The sequence below is a fragment of the Alligator sinensis genome, unplaced genomic scaffold, assembly GCF_000455745.1.
Source record: "Alligator sinensis unplaced genomic scaffold, ASM45574v1 scaffold900_1, whole genome shotgun sequence".
Classification (NCBI taxonomy): Eukaryota; Metazoa; Chordata; order Crocodylia; family Alligatoridae; genus Alligator; species Alligator sinensis.
Window position 1 is genome coordinate 458,790 of NW_005842882.1, and position 10,846 is coordinate 469,635.

A 10,846-nucleotide genomic window follows, 5' to 3' on the forward strand; every position below is an offset into this window, starting at 1 on the left:
CTGGTTACTACTGCCCAAGTGCAGCACCCTGCACTTGTCAGTATTGAAATGCATCCTGTTTTTGTTAGCCCACCCCTGCAACCTATCCAGGTCTTTCTGCAATCTTTCCCTCCCTACTAGCGTGCCCACCTCACCCCAAATGTTGGTATCAGCAGCAAATTTGAACAGGTTGCTTTTCACCCCGTTGTCCAAATCGCTGATCAAGAAATTGGACAATGCGGGCCCAGGGACCGAGCCCTGGGGGACACCACTGCCCACTTCCCCCCAGGTCGAATATGACCTGTCCACCACCACCCTCTGAGTACGACCCTTCAGCCAATTTGCAATCCATCTGACTGTGTAGGCATCGATGCCACAGTCGCCTAGTTTTTTAATGAGGATGGGGTGGTCGACAGGGTCAAAGGCCTTGCTGAAGTCCAGAAAGACTACATCCACAGCGACACCTGCATCCAATGCTTTTGTGACCTGATCATAAAAGGCAATCAGGTTAGGCAAAAAGGCAATTATGGGGCTTCCAGAGGCTCCTCTATAGATTAGTAAAGATTAAATACAACCACTCTACCCAATGGGACTCTGTGATGCTTAGTTTCAGTTCTCAAACTGTGGATTTGTCTCTCCAGAGATAACATCCCTGTTAACAGCAATATATAGAGATGAGAGATAACAGACATGATGATTACCTGTCCATCAGCCCTATTATCACTCTGCAAGTTTGTGTATACAGAGTCAAGCCCTTACTTTTCTCTAAGGCAGTGGTTCCCAATTTGTGGTATGGGTACCACCAGTGGTCTGCAGACAAGCTGTTAGTGGTACGCGTTAGGAGATTTATTATAATTACTTTATATGACAAAAATTTGCTGGTGGCACTTAAGGTTGTATCGTTTTAAATTAGTGGTGTGCAATCTGTCAGAGTTTGGGACCTGCTGCTCTAATGCTATGGACAGAAGTTACAGACAAAGCAGTTTAAGTCATCAGAAACTGTTTTAAACCTGTAACAGAACAGAAGTTCAGTACACGTAAACCTGTTTCAAAATGGCTGAAACTGGTTTAAGAGAAACCTGGTTGAATGTACTATCAGGCTTAACTGATTTGGGTTAAACCGGTTTATGAAACTTCTGTCCCAGACCCCTTCCTGGTTCAAGTTAAATCACAGTGCCTCAGCATGTTTTCCAGCCCTGAGCTGGGCTGAGCTGTGTGCTCCAGCAGAGAACGGTTGGGGTTGGGGAAGGCAGGGACTGTCCCCGCCAGACAAACCCAGCTGGGGTCTGGGTACAGGGAGGGAGGTTAAACTTCCCTTCCTCCAAGTACAGAGCTGATCTGCCCCGCTAAAAACTTACTCCTGGCTGCGACTGTCAGAAGCACCTGGAAGCAGGAAGAGGAAGCGATGAGCAACTCTGCAGAGTCTGACTGGTGTGATTCTGGACTGAAAATCCCAGAGACCTCAGAGGCAGCAGGAAGAGGAAGCAAAAACACAACCCATGCTGGCTACATGCCAGAAAGTCATGCTGTAGTGCCCCCCAGCTTCTGGCCTGAGCCACTGCAGACATGTTGCTGCATTTTCTGAAAAAAAGTAAATGTCTGTCCAGTTGTTTCTCAGTTTAATCTCTGCAGCTTAGACTAACCTGCAAACACTGAATTGATTCAGTCTCAGGCTTTTTAACTCTCTGTGCTTAGCCTAAAAGTACAGTTTCAAAAAGTTAAATGAATAAAGGATATCAAATAACAAGAATGCACTTTTTGTAGAAAACAATGATTGACTAATTACTTACATCATGATTTAAATAGATTTGATTTAAATCAAATCCACCCTGACGTGGAGGGCAGTTTTGTGGAAGCCTCTGTGCAAACAATCCTATTGGAAGGAGGCAAGAAGGACTGAGTTATCTTTTTCATCAAATCCTTCTGTTTCAAACCAGATGAAGCAGGGAAACCACTCCCCTGGCTCTGGACATACAAAGCAACTGAACCTTCTCCAATGTCACCACAGGCAGGAATGACTCACAGTTGTGTGTGAAGGACTGTGGTTTGAAACCAGGGGGCACCAGGCACCAGTTCCCTTCATTTGTTACAAGTGTCCCTGGTAGCTGCCTGGAGACTCCTTTGGGGTCAGGGAGGGATTGTAGTGCTTTGATAGACTCTATTTCCCCTTCTACAGAGACCCGAGTGGCATACTTTGGAAGGCAGGTCCTGCTCACAGGATCTACCACTAGCAGTGACTTCCCAGGCCATGAGCTGATGCTCACATCAGTGTGAAAGTCTCAATAATATGTGTCGCTTTGGTGCTCTCAGAGGGCGCTTCAGGGGCTAATGATGGGTTCAGAAGTGAAGTGGTATAACCGCCCCAGTCCAGAGAGTGTGGCCAGGAGCTCCTTTTGCATCTAAGCACCTCCTTTTCCTGTCTCTATCCAGGCCTGGCTAGCAAGTTCTGTTCTGCGCTGATTCTGCATTAATGCTGCTCTTTTTGAGGCATCCAACTGTAGCCGTAGCTGTAAGTGTACTGCTGGTGATACTTCAGGACTGGTGCCTCACTTCTGAGTCTCTTCTTTTCCACGTATGGAGACCAGATTTGTGGCTCCTCCTGCTTGGATCCCTAAGCCTGGTTGGCACACTGGCATATCGACCACTGTGGATTCCATGCTGTATTGTTGTCTGTTCAGCACACGTCACTGAAAGTCTGCACTTCCCACTGGTTGTAGTATTGCTTTGTGGCACATCCCCAGGACCTATGAACAACTCATGCCTCCTGAGCCTGGGGGGGCATGGTGACCACTCACAGGTGGTGGTGGCAATGTCGGCACTGGGGGCGTGGCGGCAGGTGAGCAGGGACCACCCACAGGCTGCTGTGGTGACATCGCTGGTGAGGGTGGGCCAAACTGGGACCACTTGCAGGTGTCGGCAGCAGGGAGGGAGGGTGGTGAGCGGCAGGCGGTGAGTGGGGACCGCCCACAGCTGCTGGCAGCTGCGTCAGCAGTGAGGAGGGCGGCAACCACCTGCAGAAGCTGGTGGCAGCTTCAGCGGCAGCCAGTCTCAGGGGGGGCACATGCCTCTTGTGTGTCCCCCCTATATGTCACTTATGCCAGGACCTGCTCCGTTCTTCTATCTGCTCTTCCTGCTGGGCAGCAGCTGGCTCCACAATCCAGCTGCAAGCTGGCTGCTTACTGCTCCAGCTGTATTAAGTGCACACTATTCAGTGCTGCAGCTTCCAACTAAGGGGTGCGCTATGGAGAGCTGCTGGTCCAGCCTGAGCACATGGAGTTTCCTGGTGTCGTGCTCACAGCGCACCCTCAGACAGCCCTCTTGGTTATGGTGTGGGGAAAACACTCCCGCTTCTCTCCACAAAGGAAAACTGACCCAAGGAATTTTCCTTTCCTCAGGAACAAATTCAGACTCAGCTGCAGCTTCTTAGGGGAGAGAGGAAGAGGCTTGAAGAACTGAAAGGGAGTGAAAGTCAGAAACACCAGGAATATCAGGTGGGTGCTGCTGAGGTCAGGCTGATGTAAGGGAGGAAGGAAGGGACATCTCCTGCTCTGCGTGCTTGCTGGAGCAGTGTGTGTCATTTTGTGACTGTGTACTGCAGTGTGTGGTGGCAGGTGCACGCAGCCAGGCCTTGGAAACCAATTCATCAGTGATGAGCAAGGATCCAGGTTTTCTGTTTGCTGTAGAAAAACCTGGATTTTCTCATTTAAAGGAGAAAAACGTGGGTTACAGCAGGTTTCCCTTTGCAGGCTGACAGAGTTCTAACCTGCAAGGGGCTGCTTGGGGCTGGGGGAAGTGGGAGGACGGTGAACACGGATGGGGGTACTACATGCATGTAGCAGCCAGGCAGCACAGTGGGGAGCAGCAGGTACGTCTATTGGGGGCTATAGGCAACGTGGAGGGAAGGGGGTTTGGGGAGAGATTGAAGGGGGTGGTAGCAGTTCTCATGGAGCCCCCACACTGAGAGAAGGAGTGGGGCAAGGTGGGCTGCTGTGGCTGGGGCTGGTACAGGAAACCTGGGGCCTGGGACCAGGGCAGGAATTTGAGATCATGGGCCCATCCGGGGGGGGGGTTGGGGTAGGGGCGAGTAGGGGTGCTGGCTCCCCACTGTTGTGCATATTCCCAGGGAGAGGTTGGGCACCATAGGTGACGTGTCAGAGGGGCATGGGGGCGCACTTGTCCTTCCAGATTTCTGCATAGGATGGGACTGCAGCTGACCAGATCAGCATGGGCAGGAGTTGCCCCCAAGGCCCAACAGGCGGCACCTGGCATGGGAGGGCAGAGCAGGGCAGCAAGAGTCCTCGCCGCTGCCACTACCCCCTTACCAGCTGCGTTGCCAGCAGCACAAGGAGTAACAGACTGAGAGGGGTGGGGAGCACACTGTCCTCACCTCCTCCTGCCCCAGCCTCTTGCATGCCAGGCCATGACTCTAACCTGCCACCATGGCTCAGTCACCACTGCTGCTCCCCTCAAGCCACCCACACTGCCCCACACTTTGCCTCCCCTTCAGATTAGAGCCATGGCCTGGCGTGCAAGCAGCTCGCATTGGGTGGAGGTGAGGGCAGTGAGGTCTGCCCCTGTTCTCTTACTCCTCACACTGCTGGTGACACTAAACCAGCTGCGGGGGCACCAAGTCTCACCACCCCACTCTGCCCTCTCACACCGGGTCCTGCCTGCTGGACTATGGAGGCGGCTCCTGCCCATGACCATCCAGCCAGGGTGCAGCCCTGTGCCCTACTGTGGGTGCCAAAATCACAAATCGGTGGGGGCGCATCTCCACCATTTCCCCTCCAATGCTTATGGCATTGCCTATAGTCAGGCCCCCCACCGCCCCACACACTTCCACCCTGCCCAACATACACAACCCCTGCCTCACACAAGCACCCCCTTCCCCACACGCTGGGGGCCTGGGGCCTGGGGGCCAAGGGCAGTAGATCAGGAGTGAGGGGCACCAGTAGGGCTGAGGGGTGGGGGGGCTGCAGGTTGGGAGTGAGGGACATCAGCAGGGCCAGGTGGCAGCAGGTCAGGGATGAGGGCTACTGGCAGGGCTGAGGGGCTCATGGCTGGCGAATGAGGAGCACTGGCATATCAGGGCAGATCAGCACCACACCGAAGCAGAGGGGACAGCTGCAGCTGGACTCACATCTGGGTGAGCGAAGGGGGCAGGGGCAGCTCTGATTTTCTATGATAAAAAAACCAAAAACAAAGGCCAATGTATATAGCTATGTAAAATGTATTTTATTATAATAATTGAAGCACTGGTAGGCTTCTAAATGGCTTTAATATTGTAATATGTCAATAAAACATTGTGTTCAATTGATTCCTCTGTGTGTGTGTGTGTGTGTGTGTGCACGTGTGTGTAAAAATGTGATTTTGGGGTTTATGTCGAGTATATTTCATTTTTAAACAGAGAAAACCAGGATCCCTGGTGATGGGAGGGAAGCTTTCCTTGCTGAGAGCCATTGACTTCTCCCCACCATAAGGTCCTAGCCCTCAGAGCTGCAGAGAAAACCACTGCAACATAAATAAAGAGATCTCAGGCAGGGCCCAAGACCTGAGCAACCCCCAACTCTATTCCAGTCGATGGGAGGTCGGGGGTCCCAGCTGTGCGGACAATCAGGCCACAGGATTTTACAAACCATGCCCTGACCCAAAAGGGCCTGCCCTCCCTGGCATAGTTTCTCTCTCTTCCTGGCAGCAAAAAGCAGCAGCCGAGAGGCAGAAGATTGTGGATGAATTTGAAAAACTGCGCCGGTTTCTAGAGGAACAAGAACGACTTGGGCTGGCAGAGCTGGGAGAGCTGGAGAGGGGGATTGAGAAGAGACAGGGGGAGACTGTCACCCAACTTTCTGAGGAGATTTCCCATCTCAGCAGCCTGATCAGGGAGCTGGAGGGGAAGTGCCAGCAGGCAGCCAGTGACCTCCTGCAGGTGAGGCGCATGAAATGCCTCTAATGCTAGTGCAGGGGAGGGAAAGGCCTAAATCTTGGGTCTGCCAGGAGCAGGTGTGTAACTGAGGAGGGGCAACAAGGGCAAGAGCCCCAGACAGTCACATGGTGGCAGTGATGAAAGATGCAGAATAACAGCCCCAGCTGCTGCTGCCCTGTATGATTCCACTGCCCTGGGTGCATGGCTGCCCTATTATAGCTCTTGGGGATCACTAAATTGGGGCTCGTAAAGGGGCTGAACGTTCCCCAGATCCTTCTGTGTGCAGCATTCGGAGTCTGAGAATAAAGTGCGTCCGCTTGGGTAGTGGGTCCCCAGGGTGTGGCGCATGGCATTGAGCTCACTTTTCTGTTTTTTTCTCTCCTTTAGTACATCAGGAGCACGCTGAGCAGGTACGTGGCTCCACCTCACTCCCCATACAGGGAAGGGTCTTGGAGACAATGCAATGGGCACATCTCTGCAGGGCACCACAGCACAGCAAGCGCTGGGACTGTCCCTGAGGTAGGAAGGATGAACCTCCTCCTTCTCTTCTCCTCAGGGTAGTGATGGCTTTGGGCACTGGCAGCCTAAAGACTGTAGAGCTGTAATTTGGGCCTTCCCCCTCTTGTCCCTGGGGAATCAGTCCTGGCCACCAGAGCTTGAGCCAACTGCCTGTGAAGTCTCAGCTCCTTCCTGATCCCAAGAAATGTCCTGGGTATTTCCGAGCTGAAGAACACTTATCAGTCCCTGCTGGGGGAGCTGCCACTGCTACTGCCTGTGCTGCCCCCGCGGGTGAGGCACATGGACAGAGTCCGTCTCCAGGTCCCTCCATTGACCCAATGCTATTACCTTGGAGCTGAATTCCAAAAGGGAAATCAAATAACACGGACTAGTTTTTCCCAGGTGCAAGAAGGAGAAGTTCCAGCTGCCAGAGGGGACTTGTCCAGAGCTGAAAATGAGATTTAGCATCTTGTCTGGAAAATATCTAGCTCTACAGGAGACTTTGAAGAAGTTTCAAGGTACTGAGCAGGGGGCTGTGAAAGGGAAGAGGGAAGTCCCCTTATTGAGGGGGAAGAGACAAGCAGTTGGTTTGTGTTTGGAGCCTACGTCTTTTTTATTTGCGGGAAAAAGTGAACGTCCTGGGCTGATATTACAGGTCGCAAGAATGAAGCCATGAGGAAAGGGTCTTTCTGTGCCTCTGGGCACATCACTGATGAACCAGAGCTCCTCAGGGACTCTGTGTCCAGGCTGCAGAGCTGCAGGGCCCCTGCTGCTCCAGTGCTGCTCAGCACAGGCACCTGGAGCTGGGGTGCTGGGAGCTGTGGGGCTTTACCCCACTCACAGCCAGGCCCCAGCACCTTGTGTCAGGCCATCAAAGAGCCTAAATTAAGCATGAAGCAGGTTTTCATGTTTGGATCCTGCTGGCTTGGGCCCAGGGAGTGCAGGGAGGGAGGGTTCCTGACAGGCCAGGAGAGGAGCTGGGAGGGAGCAGAGCAGGCAGGTGGGCTGTGATGTAGGTGAAGCTGCCCCTCTGGTATTCTGCACCCCAACAGAGGCCACTGGAGTAGAGGGCAACTCTGTATGGACTCCTGGACTTCCCCAGCCCATGCAAACCCTCCCTGTCGCCTCAGCCAATGTACAAGAGCATTGCAAATCTTATCCCTTTGCCACAGGCTCCCACTCCAACCCCACTGCTTGTCCCTTTCTGCCACTGCGTGGCTCCTCCCCAGTGTCTAATGGAGCAGGATGGGCTCCTCAGTGAGCTCCCCTGGGTCCGTGGTTGTTACATTCCTCCCCCCTCCTCTGCCTGCACCTGCACCTGCAGCTCCAGCTCCTTCCTTCCCTGTCCTGGGAGAGGAGGCCCCTGTTGCAGGGGAGCAGGAAGATGTGGAGGCAACTTCTACAGCAACAGTCCCAGCAGCAGGGAGAGGAGCTGCCCCAGTGTTTCTGCTCAGTCTCAGGGGCTCGGGACCGAGACAGATCCTAGCCTGTAGCATGAACCAGATTTTATTTTTATTTAAGGAAAATGTTTTGTGTTCCAAGCCAAATCAGCCAAATCAATTCCAAATCCATGAGTTATTCAAGAACCATATGTGGCCCTACTACTGGCAAACATCCTCTACTGCTGCCTACAGCTTCAGATGTTTCCAAATCCTTTGGTGGGCATCTTACGTGCAGGCCCAATCCCAGAGACTTGGGGTTCAGATGCCCCCAAGTTTCACTTGTGCTCAGCTGTATGGCCACAGGAGCAAGCTAGGAAGGAGTCTTCCATTTCCATAAAGCCAAGCTCTTCCAACTGGAAATGAAAGTGGGAAACTGCCACAATATGGCCTGGTTAACTATACATTAATTCTGTGGGTACTACCCCATGCCAGAAAAGTGGTTGTCCCTAGCGACTAGGAAAACGGCCTTAGTGGTCATGGTATATCCCCTGTAGCATAAACCAGACACCAAAGGTCTAATGTCGGTGCTCCTTTCCTTTACAGAGGCTCTGCCGTCCGAGCTGGAGAAGGGCAGGGGGGAACCACAGGCATCGCACACAAAGGGTAAGCGCTGGGGAGCTGGTCTTGGCTTTAACAGAACGATCCCACAAAACCCACAGCCGCCCCTCATACAAGGGTTAAACCCTTGCCCAACCCAGCACTGAAGCCCCCTGTGCTGGGACCTGGGGTGTTTGGGCTGGGATTTTCCTGTCTTTGTCTATGGATTTGCTGCTACCTCCTCCCTTTCCTCTGGGGCAGGGGTTCTCCCCAGCGCCAGGCTGATGAATTTCTGGGCTGTCTGTGCTCAGCTTCCTGGGCCCAGGGCAGGGCAGCTCCTGCCTCTGTCCCAAGCAGGATGGAGCTACTGGGGAGCATAGGTGGCAGAAGGCTGGAGCTAACGGGGCTTAGCCACTGCAAACACAGGCAGCAAGTAGGGCCGCAGGTTGTCCCAGGTACAGGCCCTGCATTTGCTGTAGGCCCCGCACCCTGCTACAGTCATCTATGCCGGGGGACATGTGCCCCCAAGATCTGTGCATAGGGTGTAGGCGGCTGCCGCTGCGGGCTGGGCTCTACGCCCAGCTGCCTTTGCTGCTGCTGTGGGAGCCGCGTGATGTGATGTGCCTGCTGCCACCAGGCAGGTAGGGGATGCGGCGTAGTCAGTGCGCAGCAGGCACGTGGCGTCGCACAGCTCCTGCAGCAGTGGCAAAGGCAGCAGGGTGCACAGCCCAGCTTGCAGCAGCAGCTGCCTCCACCCCACACACAAATCTGGGGGGCACATGTCCCCCATGCCTGTCCCAGGGTTGCACACAGCAACTGGAGCCCCCCTTGCCTCTGGATGAGCCGCCCGGGCTTCGACTGTCCCATGACCCACCCTGGGGGACCTGTTCACCCCAGACCGTGCACCTGCCCCACTCCCTCCCTCACTGCTGCGGCCTCGATTCCCCTCCCCACCATGCCCCTTCCTTCTTCCCACCCGCCCCTTCCCCTCCACAGACTTACTTGGTGTGGGGGGCGGGACGGGTGCATGGGCATGCCCGCACATGCCAACTCAGCCCCGCCGCGGTAGTATTTTCTCCCTCAGCCTATGCTGGGATCAGGGAGGAACGGCCTCGCCTGTCCCCGGGCTGAGCTCTGCCCCAACGCTGCGATTCTCTCTCCCAGTGACGGTGACTCTGGATCCAGACACGGCTCATCCTGACCTTGTCCTGTCTGCGGATGGGAGAACTGTGAGATGGACAGAAACATGGCAGGATCTGCCTGGCCATCCTGAGAGATTTGACGCTGAGCTCTGCGTGCTGGGCTGGGAGGGATTCACCTCCGGGAGACACTGCTGGGAGGTGGAGGTGGGGAAGGGGGGCACCGGCATGGGGGTGGCCAGAGAGTCTGTGAGGAGGAAGGGACTGATCAACCTTAGCCCCGAAGAGGGGATCTGGGCTGTGTGGTGCTGGGACGATCAGTGTGAGGCTCTCACGGCTGCTACTCCCACCCCCCTGTCCCTGCCCCGGGCGCCCAGAAGGGTGCGGGTCTGTCTGGACTGCACACTGGGGCGGGTGTCGTTTTTCGATGCTGACACTGAGGCCCTGATCTTCGCCTTCCCGCCGGGCTCGTTGGCAGGGGGCAGGATCCGGCCCTGGTTCTGCCTGTGGAACGCGGTGTGGAGGGCCGGCGCCCAGTTCAGACTGTGCCATTAACTGGGGGGCGGGCAGGAACATCTGGGGAATGGAACATCCCATGTGGAAAAATGGGCTGCTCTGGCTTCCCCTTCTCTCTGACCCCAGATGAACCCCCTCTCCCAGCCCCCAGCCCCTCCTCTATGCCCCTGGGAGCTGCCCAGGTGAAAGGTGCCGTCTGCACAGACAAGCCCGTCCCCTTGCAGCGGGTGGCCCCAGGCCGGTCTGTCCCTGCACTCGGTGGCTCTGGAGGACTCGAGCGAGGCCACCAGAACAGACCCTTGGGGATGTGGAATCAAAAAAAATATATGCCTTAAACTTTGATTATTTTAGTTATAAGATGACATAACCGCTTTGTGGAGAATTGCTGGCTCTGTATAGTAGAACAGATAAGAGAAAGTGTTTGTTCTTTGTAACTCCTCTGCAACTGCTTCGCTCACCGCGGCCTTGAAGATAGCAAAAAAGTATGTACAACTCTGATTTCCAGGTGCAAGAAGGAGGTTTGTGAACTAACCTCGCCTCCCCCATTAGTTCCCATCCTGATTACAGCAAAGAAATAATGAAGTAATATTATAGCCGCTTTTCATGCTAATGTCACTATATGATCACATGAGTTGTAAGCAACTGTTAAAAAGTATATAAGCCTCCTGATTTTGCTCTTGGGGGGGAACCCCTTCCAAGTGCTTGGGAAATCCATGTCACTTTGGAATCCCCCCTACAGCTGTAGTTTCTTTTGAATAAAAGCTTCTGCTGACCTGACCCAAAAGTATGCTGCGTGTGTTTCCACGACAAAA

The 10,846-nt window shown here is 54.1% G+C and overlaps 1 pseudogene; it reads left to right on the forward strand.

Moving 5' to 3' along the window:
* LOC102370993 overlaps window positions 1-10,073 on the forward strand; it is an 11,448-nt pseudogene extending 1,375 nt beyond the window's left edge.
* The last annotated feature ends 773 nt before the right edge of the window (window positions 10,074-10,846 follow it).